Genomic DNA, 20,410 nt, shown 5'->3' on the forward strand with positions numbered 1-20,410 from the left:
AGGTGCTGGAGGGGCACGAGCCCCCTTAGAGGACAAGCCACTGCTCCGCCTCCTCCCGGAGCCAGCCATGCGCCTCGGCCTCCTGTGCTGTGCGGCCCTCTTCTTCTGGGGAGCAGGTAAGTCCCTGTTGTGAAGTTGTTGGATTCCACTCTCAGGACTTTCTCCTGCGGCTGCAAAATCAGGCTTTCTCCTGGGCTTTCACTGCACCATCTGTCTCTTTCCTCACAGGCTCCATGGACACTGAGGTCACCCAGAGCCCCAGTCATATGATCAAAGGAAAAGACCAGAAAGCAAAGATGGATTGTGTTCCCAAAAAAGGACATGCTTACGTTTACTGGTATCGCAAGAAGCTGGAAGAAGCATTTGAGTTCTTGGTTTACTTTCAGAATCAAGACACTATGGAAGAAACAGCTGTGTTCAAACAGCGATTTTCAGCTGAGTGCCCCCAAAACTCACCCTGCAGCCTGGAAATCAAGTCCACCGAAGCAGCAGACTCAGCTCTGTATTTCTGTGCCAGCAGCCAGTCCACAGTGCAGCATGTCAGCTCTTCTTAGAACACAAACTCACCGTGGACCCAGCTCAGGAAATCAGTGGTGTCATAGGAGGGTAGAAACCAACAGAAACCCACCTTGAAAGAGCATGAAGCAGATGGAAAAAATCTGTAAATGAGCAACATTGCATGAGCAGAAGGGGAGGTAGAAAACAGCTGGTGGGAACACAAACCCAAGGATGGGGCAGAAAGCTGTAAGGGGTCTCAGATTCCCCAGTTTGCAGGGTATCTGGCAAAGGAGAGATACAGGATGTGACCTTGATGGGTTCCTAACAATCTTTATTAAAATATGTAGCTCTGGGCTTTTCATCTCCCAAAACTGTGCCAGCAGGAATAAGGATAATCAGCAGGGGTACCCTGATCTCCTGGCTCTGCACATTCATTGATCCAGAGACTCCTCAGGATTCATCACTGCTTCTCTCAGCTGTTCCTGTCAGAGAAACTGAACAAGAAACTCAGCAACTCCCTACGTCCTGAATGCTACAATCACACACATTTTAAAAGCACTTTGAGGTATAACATAGTCACAATAAAATATACCCATTTCAAGTATATATTTTAACATATTTGATAATTTTTTGGGCCCTTGTAACCTACATGATAGGGCTTCCCTGGTGATTCGAACAGTAAAGAATCTGCCTGCAATGCAGGAGACCTGGGTTCGATTCCTGGGTTGGGAACATCCCCTGGAGAAGGAAATGGCTACCCACTCCAGTATTCTTGCCTGGAGAATCCCATGGACAGAGGAGCCAGGTGGGCTACAGTCCACGGGGTTGCAAACAGTTGGACATGACTGAACTATACACACACACACACACACACACACACGGGAGACCTACCTGATGGGCTTCCCTGATGACTCAATAGTAAAGAATCCGCCTGCCAAAGCAGAAGACAAGGATTTGATCCCTGGGTGGGGAAGACCCCCTAGAAGAGGAAGAGGCAACCCACTCTAGTATTCTTACCTTGGAATCCCATGGGCAGAGGAGGCTGGCATGCTACAGTCCATGGGGTCGCCAAAGAGTTGGACACTCTTCATTGAACACGACTTAGAAATTAAACAACAATAACAAGCATGATACTCAGGATACAGAATATTTCCCCCTTTCCAAATGTCCCCACATGCTGCTTTATTGAGGTCTTTAAATTCTCTCAGTGTTGCTCTGTATTTTTTATCCAACACATCTTACATATATTTTGTTGATTTTTTCCTGTTTTTCCTAAATTTATTTTTTAAAATATATTATAAGTGTATCTTTTAATACTCAGAAGGAGTTTATTGATTAAAATAGTTTCTGCCAAGACTTCACATTAGCCCACTTCATTTTAGTCTTTCCAATTCTCAACTGATATCTCAACTTTAGCATATTATATAAAAACACCTTCTCCAGAAGTGAAGATTCGTGTTCACCAGCAGCCACACCTGACATGAGGTATCACCTCATGTCTGTAAGAATCATATTTCCAGGACTAGAACACAATCTTAGTAAGTCCTGTTCTTGTCATAATTTAGGTCTGTCAATCAGTCTAAAAGTGTTCTATTTTTTAACCAAACCCCTTTAACAAATCTGAACTTGCACTGTAGATAAAATATTTCTCAGAATACATGAACTTCCTAATACTTCTTGTCCATGTATTTTATCATTAATAATATTCTCTTCTAAAGCAGAAATTTTTAACCTGGGACCCATGGATCTCCAAGGGGTCCAAGGATAGAATTCAGGAATCCATGAATCTGAGTGGGAAAATGAATCTTTATTTTTACTAATGTCTAACTAAAATACAGCTTTTAGTTCATGATAGACATAGTGAATAAACCAGAGCAGTGTTAGTAGGACCTGTGACAAAGTCAATAATGGAAATCACAGAGTATTTGCATACATTTTTTGTCTATTATAACACCTGATGTGTAATACAGTTGATATGAAATTTTCAGATATTTTCATATCCCATTACATAGGGTAAATATCATTACTCTTCTCACTCCCTGCTTGGAAATCTTGCCAGTTTTCAGATATATTTCAGAATATATATGTATTTTTTCAACATTTACTTATTTATTTGGCCGCATTGTGTCTGCTTTCAGCATCAGAGATTGTTTGTTGGGCTCACAGTTTTCTCTGTGTTGTGGCACACAAGCTTGGTTGCCCCATGGCAGGTGGGACCTTAGTTCCCAGACTAGGGATCAAACCCATGTCCCCTGCATTGGAAGGCAGATTCTTAACCGCTGGACCACCAGGGAAGTCCCCCAGGATATGTTTTATTAAATGAATTTTGAAGTTGTATATATAGCATAAATTTCCTTGAAAATATCTTGATAACATTTGCATTTATCCTGCATTTCAGAATAATTGGTGTCTTTTGTAATACTGTATATCCTACTTTATGAGTTTAAAACATTATTCTCAGAAGCAGTGCCTAGGATTTAACAAATCCCCAAAAGTGTTCATGTGTGAAGAATGAGATCCTCAGCTTCACAGATGTGCTTTTCAACCTCAAGCCTGGACCCAATGTTTGGAAGTGAACTCTCAGCCAGCATTCTTTCTCAGAGTTCTACCCCAGGGCTGCACTTTCTCATCGTTTGCATTCTAAATCATACTTCATTTCCTTTCCCTTTGTATCTCTCTCTCTCTCTCTCTCACACACACACACTCACACATGTACCTTTCTTCCAGAAAGTGGCAGCGACAGTGTCTGAACCACCAGTTCCAACCAAGTTTCACCATAAAATTGTCTTTTATCACAGATGACCCCAGATATAAAAATAAACATTTATCTACCAAAATAACAATATTTGATAAGAAATAATCTATGACCACATTATCATTTATCTAAGATTCTGGAATAAATGATTTTATGCAACGAATGTAAACTTATTGCATAAATTTCAGCTCAGTGCTGGGAAATGATATGTTTGGGAGCTTGCACAATCCCATGTCAGTAAATATCTGAATTTCCTGGATGTAGTATTAGCTTCCTAAATCCTCTTAATGAAATAAAAAGTCCAGAAAATAATAATAGCGAACACAAATACGGTGCTTATTCTGTGTTAAGAACTGTTCTAGATTCTTTATATAATATTTAGAACAACTTTTCAAGCAGATGCTCATTATATCCATTTTACAGGTGAGAAAATCAAGGGGAGGATAAGAGACTTGCCCAGTGATGTAGCTGCTAGTTGGCAGGGCCAGAGTTCAAGCCCAGGCTGTCTCCCAAGCCCTTGCTCTAATCCACTGACATGGGGGTGGGGGTGGGTTTAGGGCCCTTTGCTTTTTGCTAAAATTACCAAACTCAGCTCTGCTTCATCTCTACTGTATCAATTTGCTGTTGTTGTTGGGTCTCTAAGTCGCGTCCGTCTCTTTGTGACCCCACAGACTGCAGCACACCAGGCTTCCCTCTCCATCACCAACTCCTGTATCTTGCTCAAAATCCACTGAGTCACTGATGCCATCCAACCATCTCATCCTCTGTCATCCCCTTCTCCTCCCGCCTTCAGTCTTTTCCAATGTCAAGGTCTTTTCTAATGAATCAGTTCTTTGCATCAGTTGGCCAAAGTGTCTGAGCTTCAGCATTGGCTGAGGTAAATATATCAATTACTTGTAATAAATACAGAGGACAGAGAGAACTGGCTTTATTTTATAGCAAAACCTAGGAACCTCTTCTTGTGTTTGGAGTTCCCCACTAACAGTATTAGTGGGAAATCGAGTCATTGATAGGCAATAGACTCTGAACATGGTAGTTATTTCCCTTTCCTAGTTTTCATCACGGTGAATGCACAGGCACAGTGTGTTTGTGACTCTGACCAGGAAATGGGAGATTCAGTCTCCTCACCACTTGGCATTTGTCCGTTTAGAAGGGATATAAAGAGCTCTGTTAGGCGGAAGGGAAACTGCAAATGTCTTGATCTTTCTCAGTGTCTCCATGTGCGAACTCAGCTGCAACAGTCACTTGACAGCAGTGACAAATTCTGCATATTGAGCCAGGGGGAGCTCTAGGTTCCAGCCTTTGCCCTTGGCCTCCCTATACTTTGTTTGGGGTTTTACAAAGACCCAGTCCTTGCCATGGGGAGCTGGGCCGTCTACTTGGCCCTTTGTCTCCTGGGAGCAGGTGAGCCCAACATCCAGTCAGCAAAGTCTGGTCCTGGATGAGCAGACCCCCACCCACTCCGGCACCCTCATCTCACAGTAGTGTCTGGCTCCCTTCTAGGAGTCATCACCAGCCTTTGTATCTTTATCCTACAGGACCCACGATGCTGAAATCTACCAGATAAGATTCCTGCTTGCTGAGACTGGCCAGGATGTGACCCTGGAGTGTAAACAGAACCTGGGCTACAATGCCATGTACTGATACTGGCAGGACCCAGGGCAGGGTCTGAAGCTGATTTATTACTCTGCGATTGAAAAGGATATTCAGAGAGGAGACCTATCTGAAGGCTACAGTGTCTCTCGAGAGAAGAAGGAGCTGTTTCCTCTCACTGTGAAGTCGGCTCACACCAGCCAAACAGCCGTGTGCCTCTTCTCCGGTAGCACCACAGCGGAGCGCCGCCACATCCCGCCTGTGCACAAACCCACTCCAGCCCTACAGCCCCCGACACAGCCTCCATCAAAAAACTTGTGAAGCATCCTTTCCCTTCACCCTCTGAATTCCTAATCAGGGACTCATCAGAACAGACCCAGAGGATACACTTTTTTCCTTTGTCTTTTCATGACTCCTTGTACGCTTACCAATAGTTTTCTTGACATTTTCCTGTGTCCCGCTATTTTTCCAAATACACAGGGTACAAAGCTTAGCAGAAGACAGATCTTTTCTCTAAGGAGCTGACAGCCTAGTAAGGAAATAATTATAATGTATTTGAATATAATAATCTGTAAAATCATATAGCATATAATATTATAATAGCAATACTATAATCAGAAATCCCATAGGAGCTCTGAGGAAGACATGCCAGTTCTGTCTAGTTGGATTAGAGAAAGCTAAGAGCATTTGAGCTTCATGAGATGGATCTGATTGTGAGTAGTACATTCATATTAATGAGTCAAACTTTGAAAAAATTACAGAAGTTAATCAACAGATACAATTTTTATCCAGTAGAATAATTTTGAGAGATTGATGGGATGGAGTTTCTTAACAAGATGAGTTTCTGGTTTCATGGATGTAAGTGTAGAAGTGTATGATAGGTTGTTGCTCAAAAGAGGGAAACAAGAAAAATATTCAGTTGTCATTAGCAGACAGACGATCAATACAATTTTTTAATGGTCTTTGTATGACTTTGGTTCTTTTTTTTTTTAATTTATTTTATTGGAGGCAAATTACCTTACATTAATACATTGGTTGGTTTTGCCATATATTGACATGAATCCGCCCTGGGTGTACATGTGTTCCCTTTCTTGAACCCCCCTCGCACCTGCCTCTTCCCCATATGATTTTGGTTCTTTACAAAGCTGCAATGTCAGACAAAATGGGACCATGTTATCAGTAGCAATTCCCATTTGAGATAGTAGCATTTGAATTGCTTATTGGATAATGAGATAAAAATTGGAAGTAGGCCGTTGTATATACAGACGTCAATAGAGCTGGGTTAGCGATATAGGTTCTGCAGAATTCAGCCTATAAAGGATTAAACTATGGCACCAGAAAAGTCCACCCAAAATACAGATTTTCAGTTCAGTTCAGTTCAGTTCAGTCGCTCAGTCGTGTCCTACTCTCCGCGACCCCATTGGAAATAAATATTGTGGCATTCTAGTTCCTTTAGGAGATAAAAGAAGACAGGAATGAAGTGTATGGGGATTGATCAAGGCATGGAATGTTTGAGAAAAAAAAAGAGGGAATTAAGATAGAACGTGAGGGGCTTCCTTGGTGGTCCAGTGGTTAATAATCTGCCTGCCAATGCAGGGGACACAGGTTTGATCCCTGGTCTGGAAAAATACCATATACCACAGAGCACCAAATCCCTTGCACCACAACTAGTATTATTTCTGTTAGTAAAAATAAATATAAAATAGCTTAAAAATAAACATTTTAACAAATGCAAACTTTAATTGAATGAAATATAAACTAGTTATATTTTCTGAACTAGGATACAAGCTTTTCTTCTGATACCATGAAATGTTCTGCCCAGTAACATGACGATTATGAGTCTACGAAGTGATCACATCACTCGAAGGTTGCTGATGGATATTTTAGAACCTTACCCTTGTGCTTCTTCGGTGTGACCATGGGCCACAGCTTCTCTGCTGTGAAGCTCTTTGTCTCCTGGGACCAGGTGAGTCCTGAGCACAGACAAAAAGTCCTGCTCTGGGCTTGCCAACTCCCTCAACCAAGTGTTCTCCTTGTCAGGGTCCCTCTTGGATTTTGTCTATAGTTTCTCTACAGGTTCTACTGATGTCAGAGTCATCCAGACTCTAGGACACTTGTTCAAAGCAAAGGACAGAAAGCAAGGATGGAGTGTATTCAAAGGACATCGATTTTTTTAATCAGTATCAACAGATCTAGAAAAAAGAGCTGGAGTTTTTTATTTCTTTTCAGAAAGAACAAGTCCTTGATCAAATCAGGTTGGTCCAAGAAGCAATTCTCAGTTACATGTTCCCCAAACTCACCTTGAAGCCTGGAAATCCAGTCCTCTGAGGCAAGAGACTCGACAGTGTATTTTTGTGCCAGCAGTCAATCCACGGCACTGACGAGTTACTTCCTCTTCATGCGCAAACTCACCATGGACCCAAGTCAGGAAACTGGTAATTTATTACATTGGAAGGAAGTAACAGAAGTTAACTGAAGCTAGCTTAAGCACAATGCAATTGCATACAAGGCTAAGGGGTGCTTAGCAGAAACGAAGGAGTGATGGACAGACAGTGCTGAGATATACTACATTCTAGTCCCTTTTCTCCTTTAAACGGTGAAATACCGCCTCCCTGTATGGCTTCATCCGCATCCCAGGCTTCAAAGAACCGCTGAGTGTGGGGAAGAGGTGGACTCTCTTCTTGGGCAGCTTAGCTGTTCCCGGACGCCCGCCTTGTTTTCTCCCAGTCTCAGGTCCCCCGCACATCTAGACTGCGGTCTCTTCCACCATCACTCTTGTCTTTGTGTGGCACAGAAAAGCGCCCAACCACTGCTGCATCCAACACTGCCCATCGCTCATCAATAATTACCCATTCATTTGGAAATTCGGAGAAAATGCTTCAGTCCATTCGGCTATGCTTTTTGCGCCCTGGAGTAAACTTCATTCAGACTAATTTCTCCCCCTCCATTTTTCTAATTCTAACTGAATTCTACTCCAAGGGGCAGCAGAAATACACACATCTTTCTTATCTGTCCTCATATTATCTTTTTCAGAGTCAAATCCCATCCAGTGAAATCACCAATTTCATCAGACTCTTGATAGGCCAGCTGATCCATTTTAATTCCACCAGTGCTTCCAGAACAACCCTCGTTCACTGAGGCTTAACACAACTGAGAAATTTGGTTAAATTCCATGGAGTTTCAGTCTCTGGAAAAAGAAAGGACTGAAAGGAGCCATGAAAAATATATTTCAAAGAATATGCGTACTTATGGCACATTATGGATTTTAAATGAAAAACAGGAGAGGGTAATATGCTGTTTGAAGTGCACTTCTTCTTTAGATAACTTAAAGCAAATTTCTGAGAAATAAATTTAGGAAAACAAATTTTAAGTGATATTTAGAAACCATCAGTGTTGACTATGAGGGTGAAGGTAAGAATTTAAGAAAAGAAAAAACCAACAATTTAATAGGAAAAGAGAAAATACATAGACAAAATTTTCATGTAAATCTGGAAAAAAATATTTGTGAAAAAATGCTTTGAAACACTTAAAAAATGAATTATGTTATCCAGTTTCATCAAGAGACTAGCCAGAGGGTTACTTGTGGCTCACACGGTGAAGAATCTGCCTGCAGTCCCGGAAATCCAGGTTCAGTCCTGAGTCAGGAAGATCACCTGGAGAAGGGCATGGAATTCTTGCCTGGAGAATTCATGGACAGGGGAGCCTGGTGGGCTGCAGTCCATGGGGTCACAAAGAATTGGCTGAGCAACTAACACTTTCACATAATGATGTCCGTTTGACAGCAAGAATCAAGAACTTTTAAAAAAAATGCAATAAGCAGTATAAAGATTCTACAATTATAATAAAGATAACTTGGGAATTTGACTTCAGGTCAAAATGGATAATTGTTACTTAATTGCCCTACCTCCATAAATCACTGTAGGACCTGATAAACTTACTTACTTTTCTTCAACATTATACTGGAGGTCTTAACCAGTGTCATAGGGCCAAACAAATATGAAAAAGAAATCCTAAATATTGTAAAGGAAGATGTGAAATTGTCACTATTTTCAGATTACATGATTATTTATAGAGGGTTACTTGTGGCTCAGACGATAAAGAATCTGGAGACCCGGGTTCAGTCCCAGGGTTGGGAAGATCCCCTGGAGAAGGGAATGGCAACCCACTCCAGTATTCTTGCCTGGAGAATTTCATGGACAAAGGAGCCTGGCAGGCTACAGTCAGTCTGCAGGGTTGCAAAGAAGTGGATGATTGAGCAACCAACACTTTCATGCTTTCAGTTTCACTGATTGTTTATATAAGAATCAATGAACCACAGATAGAATTAGCAAATTTCAAAAGATCACAAGATACAAAATCAATATAAAAAAATCAAGTGTCTTTACACTAGTTGCAAACAATTGAAAAATAAACTTCAGGAAACAATTCCATATATGATAGTATCAACAACAGAAATAAATTTAGCAAATGATGTTCCATCACAAAGGGAAACTAAAGAAAATTTTAAAATGGAAAGATAATCCTTGCTTATGGATTGAAAATTTCAGTGCATTCAGGTAGCAATTTACTCAACAAATAATGTTGAGGTAAATGGATGAGCCTAAATGCCAGGTTGGATAAAGCATGATTGCAGCCATGAAATTAAAAGACGCTTACTCCTTGGAAGGAAAGTTATGACCAACCTTGATAATATATTAAAAAGCAGAGACATTACTTTGCCAACAAAGGTCCGTCTAGTCAAGGCTATGGTTTTTCCCGTGGTCATGCATGGATGTGAGAGTTGGACTATGAAGAAAGCTGATCGCCGAAGAATTGATGCTTTTGAACTGTGGTGTTGGAGAAGACTCTTGAGAGTCCCTTGTACCGCAAAGAGATCCAACCAGTCCATTCTAAGGGAGATCGATCCTGGGCGTTCATTGGAAGGACTGATGCTAAAGCTGAAGCTGCAATACTTTGGCCACCTCATGCGACAAGTTGACTCACTAGAAAAGACTCTGATGCTGGGAAAGGTTGGGGGTGGGAGGAGAAGGGGACGACAGAGAATGAGATGGCTGGATGGCATCACCGACTCTGTGGACATGAGTTTGAGTGAACTCCGGGAGTTGGTGATGGACAGGGAGGCCTGGCGTGCTGTGATTCATGGGGTCGCGGAGAGTCGGACACGACTGAGTGACTGAACTGAACTGAACTGGAATCAAGATTGCCAGGAGAAATATCAATAACCTCAGATATGCAGATGACACCACCCTTATGGCAGAAAGTGAAGAGGAACTGAAGAGCCTCTTGATGAAAGTAAAAGAAGAGAGTGATAAAGCTGGCTTAAAACTCAACAGTCAAAAAATGAAGATCATGGCATCTGGTCCCATCATTTCATGGTAAATAGATGGGGAAACAATGGGAATAGTGACAAACTGTATTTTCTTGGGCTCCAAAATCAGAGCAGATGGTGACTGCAGCCATGAAATTAAAAGATGCTTACTTCTTGGAATAAAGCAATGACCAACCTAGACAGCATATTAAAAAGCAGAGACAATACTTTGCTGACAAAGGTCCATCTAGTCAAAGCTATGGTTTTTCCAGTAGTCATGTGTGGATGTGAGAGTTGGACTATAAAGAAAGCTGAACACCAAAGAATTGATGCTTTTGAACTGTGGTGTTGGAGAAGACTCTTGAGAGTCCCTTGGACTGCAAGGAGATCCAACTAGTCCATCCTAAAGAAAATCGGTCTTGAATATTCATTGGAAGGACTGATGCTGAAGCTGAAACTCCAATACTTTGGCCACCTCATGCAAAGAGCTGACTCATTGGAAAAGACCCTGATGTTGGGAAAGATTGAAGGCAGGAGGAGAAGGGGACGACAGAGGATGAGATGGTTGGATGGCATCACTTACTCAATGGACATGAGTTTGAGCAGGCTCTGGGAGTTGATTATGGACAGGGTAGCCTGGTGTGCTACAGTCCTTGGGGTCACAAAGAATCGGACATGACTGAGTAACTGAACTGAACTGAAATGGATGAGCACATGGAAAGAAATGAACTTTACTGATACCTCATAGCATAAACAGGAGAAGGCAATGGCACCCCACTCCAGTGTTCTTGCCTGGAAAACCCCATGGGCAGAGGAACCTGGTGGGCTGCAGTCCATGGGATTGTGAAGAGTCAGACACAACTGAGCGACCACTTTCACTTTTCACTTTCATGCATTGGAGCAGGAAATGGCAATCCACTCCAGTGTTCTTGCCTGGAGAATCCCAGGGATGGGGGAGCCTGGTGGGCTGCTATCTATGCTGTCGCACAGAGTTGGACACGACTGAAGCAACTCAGCAGCAGCAGCAGCATACCATAAACAAAAACAAATTTCAGATGGATCAGAGGCCTAAGTGTGAAGGCTAAAGCTCCAAATCTTCTAGAAGAAAGCTTAAGAAAACACCTTTGTGAGTTGAAGGTAGGCAAAAATATCTTATGACAGAAAGCAGGAACCAGTAGTAAAAAACCCTTTCTCCTTTGGCATCCTTTTTACCAGAGGATGCTTGTTATACAGATGAGTAATTACAAGTGAAGAGTGTTTTCAGCATCTGTAGGATCACATTTATGGACACACAGCGCACAGCTGGCAAAGAGCATGGTACATGGGTGAGAATGACAGGTCCATGCTCTGAGAGCTCTGCAGATAAGTCAGAGGAAAAGTGGGTTATAAATAAGATCTGAGAGTCACACGAGCCACCCGGAGTAGGGGAGCTATTGGTCCATGCCACCAAGGATCCTCCTGGTTGCCCGGAAATAAGAGTGTCTTTTTCAGTTCCTTTCCCGTCCAATGTATGCCTCTCCCATTCATTCTTCTGATCATTGTAACTCCCTCCTCCTCAGACATAGATTCTGCCTCACCTCTGTCATGGGTAACGCCAAACTTCTCCTGTAGGACTCTGTTGGACCCGGGTCCCCTGTTCTCTCAACTGATGTGACTCCCAACAATACGTTATTTTTGCTTTTGTTGCTAAGTTGCTTCAGTCATGTCCAACTCTTTGCAACCCTAGGGACTGCAGCCTTCCAGGCTCCTCTGTCTATGGGATTCTCTAGGCAAAAATACTGGTTGTCATGCTCTCCTCCAGGGGATCTTCCTGACCCAGGGATTGAACCCTTGTCTCTTGAATTGGCAGATTCTTTACCACTAGTGCCACCTAGGAAGTCTGATAGCAGGTTATCAGTTCAGTTCAGTTCAGTCACTCAGTCGTGTCTGACTCTCCGCGACCCCATGAATCACAGCACACCAGGCCTCCCTGTCCATCACCAACTCCTGGAGTACACTCAAACTCATGTCCATCAAATCGGTGATGCCATCCAGGCATCGCATTCTCTGTCGTCCCCTTCTCCTCCCGCCCCCAACCTTTCCCAGCATCAGAGTCTTTTCCAGTGAGTCAACTCGTCGCATGAGGTGGCCAAAGTATTGCAGTTTCAGCTTTAGCATCAGTCCTTCCAATGAACACCCAGGATTGATCTCCTTTAGAATGGACTGGTTGGATCTCCTTGCGGTACAAGGGACTCTCAAGAGTCTTCTCCAACACCACAGTTCAAAAGCATCAATTCTTCTGCGATCAGCCTTCTTCACAGTCCAACTCTCACATCCATACATGACCACGGGAAAAACCATAGCCATTCACCTCCTAAATCTCTATTCTGGTCAAATCACTGCCTACAGCAGGGGGCAGCAAAACATTAAACTTAAGAATTGCAAATTAGGGCAATTATATTTTTCCCATTAAGGACAAACCAGAAGTGATCATCTTTATTATAATTACCCTGTTTGTGTTAATTGAACACTAGGATAAGCAATTTACTGGAATGAATCCACTTTTCTGTTGGCATGATTAATGGAGACCTCTCTACCAGAAAGAGAGAGAAGGAAGATAACACTGGGGTGTGTCACATGGAATGGTGCACCAGCTGGGAAATGTGGTTGGGTGCTCCTAAATAAACCAGGAACTGTGCAAAATAACAAAGGAGAGAGAGAAGCAAGTGGGGAATAAATGAGAGAGGCCATGAGCTGGCAATTATTATTATTTTTATGCTAATTTAAAAACTTTTTTCCCCAGTCTTTCTATTTAGCTGCATCAAGTCTTAGGATCTTTATTGGCATAAGGACTCTCTAGCTGTGGTGCATGGGTTTAGCTGCTCCACAGAATGTGGGATCTTAGTTCCCAGACCAGGGATTGAATCCTTGATCTATGCATTTGCAAGGCAGACTCAACCACTGGACCACAGGAAAGTCCCCATGAGTTGGTAATTATTGAAGCCAGGTAATGTGGGGATGAAATTAAAAGATGCTTGCTCCTTGGAAGAAAAGTTATGATAAATCTAGACAGTGTATTAAAAAGCAGAGACATTACTATGCCAACAAAGGCCTGTATAGTCAAAGCTATGGCTTTTCCAGTAGTCACATATGGATGTGAGAGTTGGACTATAAAGAAAGTTGAGCACTGAAGAGTTGATGCTTTTGAACTGTGGTATTGAAGACTCTTGAGAGTTCCTTGGACTGCAAGGAGATCAAACCAATCAGTCCTAAGGGAAATCAACCCTGAATATTCATTGGAAGGACTGATGCTGAAGCTGAAGCTCCAATACTTTGGCCACCTAATGCAAAGAGCTGACTCATTGGAAAAGACCCTGATGCTGGGAAAGATTGAGGGCAGAAGGAGAAGGGGACGACAGAGGATGAGATGGTTGGATGGCATCACTTACTCAATGGACATGAGTGTGAGCAGGCTCTGGGAGACAGTGAAGGACAGGGAAGCCTGGCGTGCTGCAGTCCATGGGGTCGTAAAGAATGAGGCATGATGAGCAGCTGAAAAACAGCAGATGTGGGGACATGGGAGTTCATTATATGATTCCATCTGCTTGGCATATGTTAGAAACTTTCATAATCAAAAGAAAAATCATTAGAAAGAAGGCTTGCCCAATGTGCGATGAAGCGGGGTTGACTGTTGTGGGATGCCATGATTATCCACAGATTGGGTGGAGCCAGGACAAACTCAAACAGCAAACACCATTTGCTTATTATGTCACAAAGGGCTTCAGATCATCGTAGCTTATGGTATTATCTGTAGTATGTTGCCTTGAAATACTGAGCCCTTGCCTCCTAAAATCAGGAACAATTTATGTTATGCCAAAATTCTCTCTCTTGAAGGACCCATTTACAGTTATTCAAAATATGAGTGAAGATGTTAATATCTCTTTGAAATCTATGCCTATATAAAGAGACTATCTCCCTGCCATCCGCCAATCAGTTCAATTCAGTTCAGTTCAGTCGCTCAGTCGTGTCCGACTCTCCACGAGCCCATGAATCACAGCACACCAGGCCTCCCTGTCCATCACCAACTCCCGGAGTACACTCAAACCCATGTCCACAGAGTCGGTAATGCCATCCAGCCATCTCATCCTCTGTTGTCCCCTTCTCCTCCTGCCCCCAACCTTTCCTAGCATCAGAGTCTTTTCCAGTGAGCCAACTCGTCGCATGAGGTGGCCAAAGTATGAAAGTGAAAGAGGAGAGTGAAAAGGTTGGCTTGAAGCTGAACATTCAGAAAACAAAGATCATGGCAACTGGTCCCATCACTTCATGGGAAATAGATGGAAAAACAGTGGAAACAGTGTCAGACTTTATTTTTTTCAGGCTCCAAAATCACTGCAGATGCTGATTGCAGCCATGAAATTAAAAGACGCCATCCGCCAATACTTTCAGTAATACTTTCAGCACCTTGAAAACATTGACCAGAAAAGCATCAGCCATTTAAAGAACTGCGGCAATTTAAAACAAAGTTATCATGTTGCCCTTCTTTTAAAAGAATTCTCAAACTTCACAGTGCATATATTCAAGTTGCAAAACTTATCTAGACCCGAGTTAGAAAAAAATAAATGCAGAAAAATAGAAAAGTCACACAAACTTCCAGTGAGACTAGACTCCTTTTGTTTGAGAGGATTCTGAATGTTGTCTGTTGCCTAGCCAACTGGGAGGGTGAAGCTTCCTTGAATGACTGAAATAGATAAGGTCTGAGGAGAGACACTGCTCTCTGATAGATGGCAGAGAAGAGGAAGGAGTAAAAATTTCAGCACCTGCTGATATGATATACAACAAGCCAAAGCACCACCTAAGAAGTAAGGGAGTGAAGAAGGTTAGGCCCTTGGGGGATGTGATGGGAAAGGGTGTGGCTGCATCTTTCTCTGAGACTTGCCAAGTTGGGAGGGGCAATGACATTGCTGATAGAATCCTTACAATTTCCTATTTCCATGCCCTGTTCCCCCAACACTCAAAACTGAGACCATCTTCATCCTGCCTATCCCCACCATGGGCTCCATGCTTCTCTGCTGTATGGTCTTTTGTCTCTTGGGAACAGGTGAGTTTGGGAAACATGGGACACCCTTGCCTTAAATTTCCCCGGTTGTGGCTGAAGTGTCTCCCTTGAGATTGTGGCAAGGGGTCCCTTCCTAGGCTTTGTCTCTAGTTTCTCTCTGGTTTCCTCACAGGCTCCATGGATACCGGTGTTACCCAGACCCCAAGAAATAGGATCGCAAACACAGGAAAGAGCACTCTTCTGGAATGCTCTCAGACTAAGGGCCATGAGTCTATGTACTGGTATCGACAAGATCCAGGACGGGGGCTCCGGCTGATCTACTTCTCCTACGATATCAATGACATTAACAAAGGAGATGTCTCTGATGGGTACAGTGTCTCTCGTAAGGAGAAGGCAAAATTCTCCCTCTACCTAGAGCCTGCTACCCCCAACCAGACGGCCATTTACTTCTGTGCCAGCAGTATTTGCACAGTGCTTCCTGGCCACCTGCTCTCTACACAGAAAGACCGCTGTGTTTGCTTGGAAGGGCACACAGACTTCCTCGATGTGGGGTGTAGGTTCCTTAGAGATTGTTTCTATACTGTGTGAGCCTCAGTCTGAACTTAGGGCCACCTTGGGTCAGTGTCCCCAGGCCATGGGGTGATTCCTAAACCACGGACTAGACTGATCCTACCTCCCCTGCCTACTGAAACGCTTATTTTTTTTCTAGTGGTAGTGGCCAGCCCAATACTGTCCTCCTTGGAGAATGAACCTGAGTGTTTGGAACACCATCATGATTTTTAATAAAGGCATTTCTTATTAGCTTATCCACATTGTGGCTTTTAATGGTCCTTTGGTATCTGTCTCCACCTGCCTTGCAATATCCTCATCCACTCTGTTAAACCTGGCAGCCCCTTTACCCTGCCAGCCCTTTCTCATCCCATTCCTTCCAAGCCTACTCTTTAGGTCTGCAGTTGCTTGCCTTTATACCAAGAACAAACTGACTAACTTGTTTTCTAAAACTTCATTCTAAGTAAATTTAATCACCATTAAATCTGACTCAGAAGATGAAGTTAAAGTCACTGGAGAAAGTGATCTATAAAAGTTATCTTTCACCTACTGCCTGACACATGGACCTCTGCTGAGATCAATCTTAACCTGCAGGAGCAAATAGACTCGCTTCATTTTCTGGATTTACTGAATTCCAAAATACTTGCCTGCTGTCCAGCACGGAGCCAAAGCTAGGAGCTTGGAGACTGCCCTTTCTCTCAGGACTTCGGAAAAAACCCTGACTGCCCTGTGGGGAGGAACCTACTTGGAGCCAGTGAACTCTAGACACAAAAGTGCTTAATCAAAGGCTGCTAAGTATGATGCAAAAGTCTGCCTGAGAATCAGGTCGAAGCCTTCCTTAAGGGCTTTGGATTATTAACTCATATACCTCAGTTATTTCCACAGAAGAATCCACAGGACCTGATAACAATTCAGACACAAAGAGCTCAGTTTCTTTTATTTTCTACCTGTCCTAATTGGGGGAAAAATCACAGTTCTTTGTTTCATTCTCCTTTATGAGTTCTATCTCATCTGCTATCCCTTTAAAAAAGAAATCAGTTTTCTGTGGACTTTTGTTCCCAGCTTTTCTATGCACACTTCTTCAGCAGTCTCATCTGTAATAATAATTTATCTTTATTTCATAAACTGTAACTGTTCGTCTACTGAACATTTTTAGTAGCAGATTTTCCTAGACTTTTCTTCTGCCCTCTTTTTTCCTCAGTATAAATATTCATCCTTAACCTTCCCATGGGCTTCCCTGGTGGTGCTGGGGTAAAGAATCTGCCTGCAATGCAGAAGACCCAGGTTCAATTCCTGGGACAGGAAGATGCCTTGGAGAAAGGAATGGCTACCCACTCCAGTATTCTTGCCTGGAGAATTCCATGGACAGAGGAGCCTGGTGGGCTACAGTCCTTAAGGTCTCAAAGAGTTGGACACGACTGGGTGACTAACACTGAACCTTTCCATCCATGATCACGACAGTTTCTTTCATAAGTTCCTAACTGGTAAATCCAACCTTCTACCAGCCACTTCCATCTGGATGCTCCACAATTCAAAGTCAAGTAATTTGTTGCTGAATTGGCTGCCTTTCCATCTCGACCTGCATCCATTCTGGCCCTGTATGGTATTTCTGTGTCAGTGATTGGAGCAGTGCCTCTGAGCGCCTCTTTTCCATTAGCCCTCACATTCCATTGCTTGATAGATCTATTACTTCTATATGGCACATTGTCATAGATTTGGTTTCCTGGAAAATGGACATTGCAGGGGGTATTGATGTGCAGGAAAGTTATTAGAAAGTGACTTATGAGCCACATGGATGGAAGGAAGAAAGGGAAGTGGGGCTCCCTTGCAGCCTCAACAAGGGCCTAAGCTACATCCCCAGGGGGCTGGGAAGCTGGGTGGCCCTAGAACCATCCAAAGTTGCAGTGAGGGGCCCAGGTCTTAAGCTCATTTCCACTGCAGCCATGTCACTGGATGGTGGCCCTGAGAAAAGGCATGCCCTCGGGGGAAGAGGTGCCTCTGTAGCCAAGACAATCCACAAGGAGGGTGTTCAGCCAGCAGCGCTCCTACAGATGGGGGAGAATGTCCTTCGTGCCTGAAGTGGGAGACAGGAGACCGTCACAGTCTCTGATACACACGTTTATCAGACTCAGCTGCTCCTTTCCTCCCCGTTGCTTCTATTTCATGCAGGCCCTCGTCACCTATGACCGAGGAGAGATGCACCGCCCTTCTCACTGCCACCCCAGCCTCTTCCTCTATCTGTTTTTCTTCCATCTTGGACATTCCCACCAGCCTGACTGAGTCTGTCGTTCTATACTTGGCACACAAAGCCCTCTATAAATGAGTGTCTATCTAAAAATATAGCCAAGTTTTCCAAATCCGCACTCACTCCAGTACTCTTGTCTGGAAAGTCCCATGGACGGAGGAGCCTGGTAGGCTACAGTCCGTGGGGTTGCAAAGAGTCGAACACTACTGAGCGACTACACACACACACACACACACACACATACACACACACCTTTGCTGAGCGACTTCACACACACACACACACCTTTGCTGAGCGACTTCACACACACACACACACACACACACACACACACACACACCCCTTTGCCCATACTCTCTCCTTTGTCTGAAATGGGTGATTGCGTCTTGACCACTGGGCTCACTCCTGAGCATCCTTTCATTCTGAGCTCAGAGATTAGCTTATCCAGAGGCTCTCCTGACTCCTACAGAGAAGTCTCAGCTCCTATCTATTTCAAAGCTACTCTTCCCGAGACTCTATATTCTTCAGTTTCAGAGTAATGACCCTCCAATTATGTATCCCTAGACTGAGTGCAGTGTTTGACTTAATGAAGAAAAGATAGAAGAAAAGGAGGGAGGGAGTCAGGGAAGGAAAATAGACTCAAATATGTCTCAAGTAGTTCTTCATGATTTTCTTCCAGGTGGTATGTTTTCTGAGTTCTGGTGCATGTATATTTAAGTCCTCCGCACCCCCTGACCTACCAGTCCTTTTAAGCAGAATTATATAAGAAGACAAAGAAGAGTGGAAGGTGGGAGAAGCTGGACCAAAAGTGTATAGAGATGTAGGCAACAATTATGGCTGATGATTCCTGTATCCTCAAGGGCTGACATTTAGAAATTCTCGGCAGTTGCTGCGGAGACCTCCCTGGGGGTCTACTCAGTTGTTCAGTTGTGTCCAACTCTGGGACCTCATGGATTGCAGCCCACCAGGCTTCTCTGTCCATGGAATTTTTCAGGCAGGAATACTGGAGTGGGTTGCCATTTCCTACTCTAGGGGATCTTCCCGACCCAGGAATTAAACCCACATCTCTTGCATTGGCAGGCAGATTTTTTACCACTTAGCCACCTGGGAAGCCCCAGAGACTTCCTTAGCTATACCAAAAAGGTAAGTCATGCATGAATTACTCTTGAATTGAGAAACAAGGGGTAGATGTTTCATCCCTGCCTTCAGGCATCCCTTCACTTGAGGACCTGAGCTTATCTCATATCTTCTCCCACCCCAACTTCTACCCCTGTCATTCTTCCCTCTTTCTTTAATCACTTGTACTGTGAGGTACAGATTTTACATCCAGTCACTGCTGAGAACTTTTACCAACTCATCACTTACCCAAAAACCTTCTCACACTTGGAACAACCGCAAGTCTCTCTCCTTCCTGTTTCTTTAAAATTCATCAGAAAGAATCCTCCCAAACCTCTAAGTATCTGTTCACCAATTCCACCTTATTTTCAGCAGGTGGCAGTAAAATTTCATTTACTTTTCTCTTGCTGACTACTTTCTATTAAAGTAAGATCAACTTCAAGGTAAAAGCAAAGGATAAATGCCACTAATGATTTGAATGATAACCCTTGTCTTAAAGGAGCCCCTAATGGAACAAGAGGTTTGGTCAGGGTTTGGTCAGTTATACTTGTTATATTTCTTCAGGACATATGAGAGAGCCAGAGTGAGCAGGAGCCTATAGTTGTTACATACAACAAGTGAAGACTGAAGAGATGATCCTCAAACTGTTGTTTTTCTCTGATTCTCTTGCGACCCCATGGACTGTAGTCTGCCAGGCTCCTCTGTCCATGGGATTTCCCAGGCAAGAATGCTAGAGTGGGTTGCCATTCCTTTCTCTAGGGGATCATCCCACCCCAGGATCAAACCCATGTCTCTTGCATTGGTGGGAGGATTCTTTACCACTAAGCCACCTGGGAAGCCCTGATCCTCAAATAACAAATCCATAATAGTCAAAATCCAAAACCCCAGGGCAGCAGCGTCTATGCAAGAATTTTATTGAATGTCAGCTGTGTATTCTAATGACCTGGGGTAAAGGGAACAGACAAAGAGGGAAAAGATCCTGGGATTAACTTCTGTGACTCACAATCAAAGCTAAAATTTTTTCTTGAGATTAAATGAAGAAAAGAGAGGAGAGAGGAGAGTAGAGTGGTTTGGAAGCTGTTTACTGAAGCAGCACCCATAAATTTTTAGCCAACATTACCAAAGTCTGTACTGGAAAAAACCGTGAATCTCAATTTTCTGTTCTGATGCAATTGACGATGCAGTTAAAAGAAAGATGAACTTAATATCATGAAGCCTCAGTTAAGAAAGTGGATGAAATCTGAACACCAAGCAGTGAGAAATGAGACAGAGAACAATGTGTGGTTATCACACAAAAATAACAACATATTT

General features: G+C 43.2%; 1 long non-coding RNA gene across 3 annotated transcripts in view; it reads right to left on the reverse strand.

The window, feature by feature from the left end:
- Positions 1–497: 497 nt before the first annotated feature.
- Positions 498–20,410, reverse strand: part of LOC148778415 (uncharacterized) — a 54,184-nt gene continuing 34,271 nt past the window's right edge. The window contains exons 2-7 of one of the 3 annotated variants that reach the window (XR_016037085.1): positions 7,147–8,033; positions 5,275–5,375; positions 1,516–1,598; positions 1,390–1,429; positions 907–992; positions 501–628 (exon numbers count right to left, since the gene is read on the reverse strand). This is a non-coding gene — a long non-coding RNA (uncharacterized LOC148778415). Of the gene's footprint in view, positions 629–906; positions 993–1,389; positions 1,430–1,515; positions 1,599–5,274; positions 5,376–7,146; positions 8,034–20,410 lie in introns of all 3 variants that reach the window. The other 2 variants (XR_016037084.1, XR_016037086.1) reach the window with 2 other exon arrangements.

Source organism: Moschus berezovskii, chromosome 3 (genome assembly GCF_049115385.1).
Source record: "Moschus berezovskii isolate FMDL1 chromosome 3, NW_MosBer_1.0, whole genome shotgun sequence".
Taxonomy (NCBI): Eukaryota; Metazoa; Chordata; class Mammalia; order Artiodactyla; family Moschidae; genus Moschus; species Moschus berezovskii.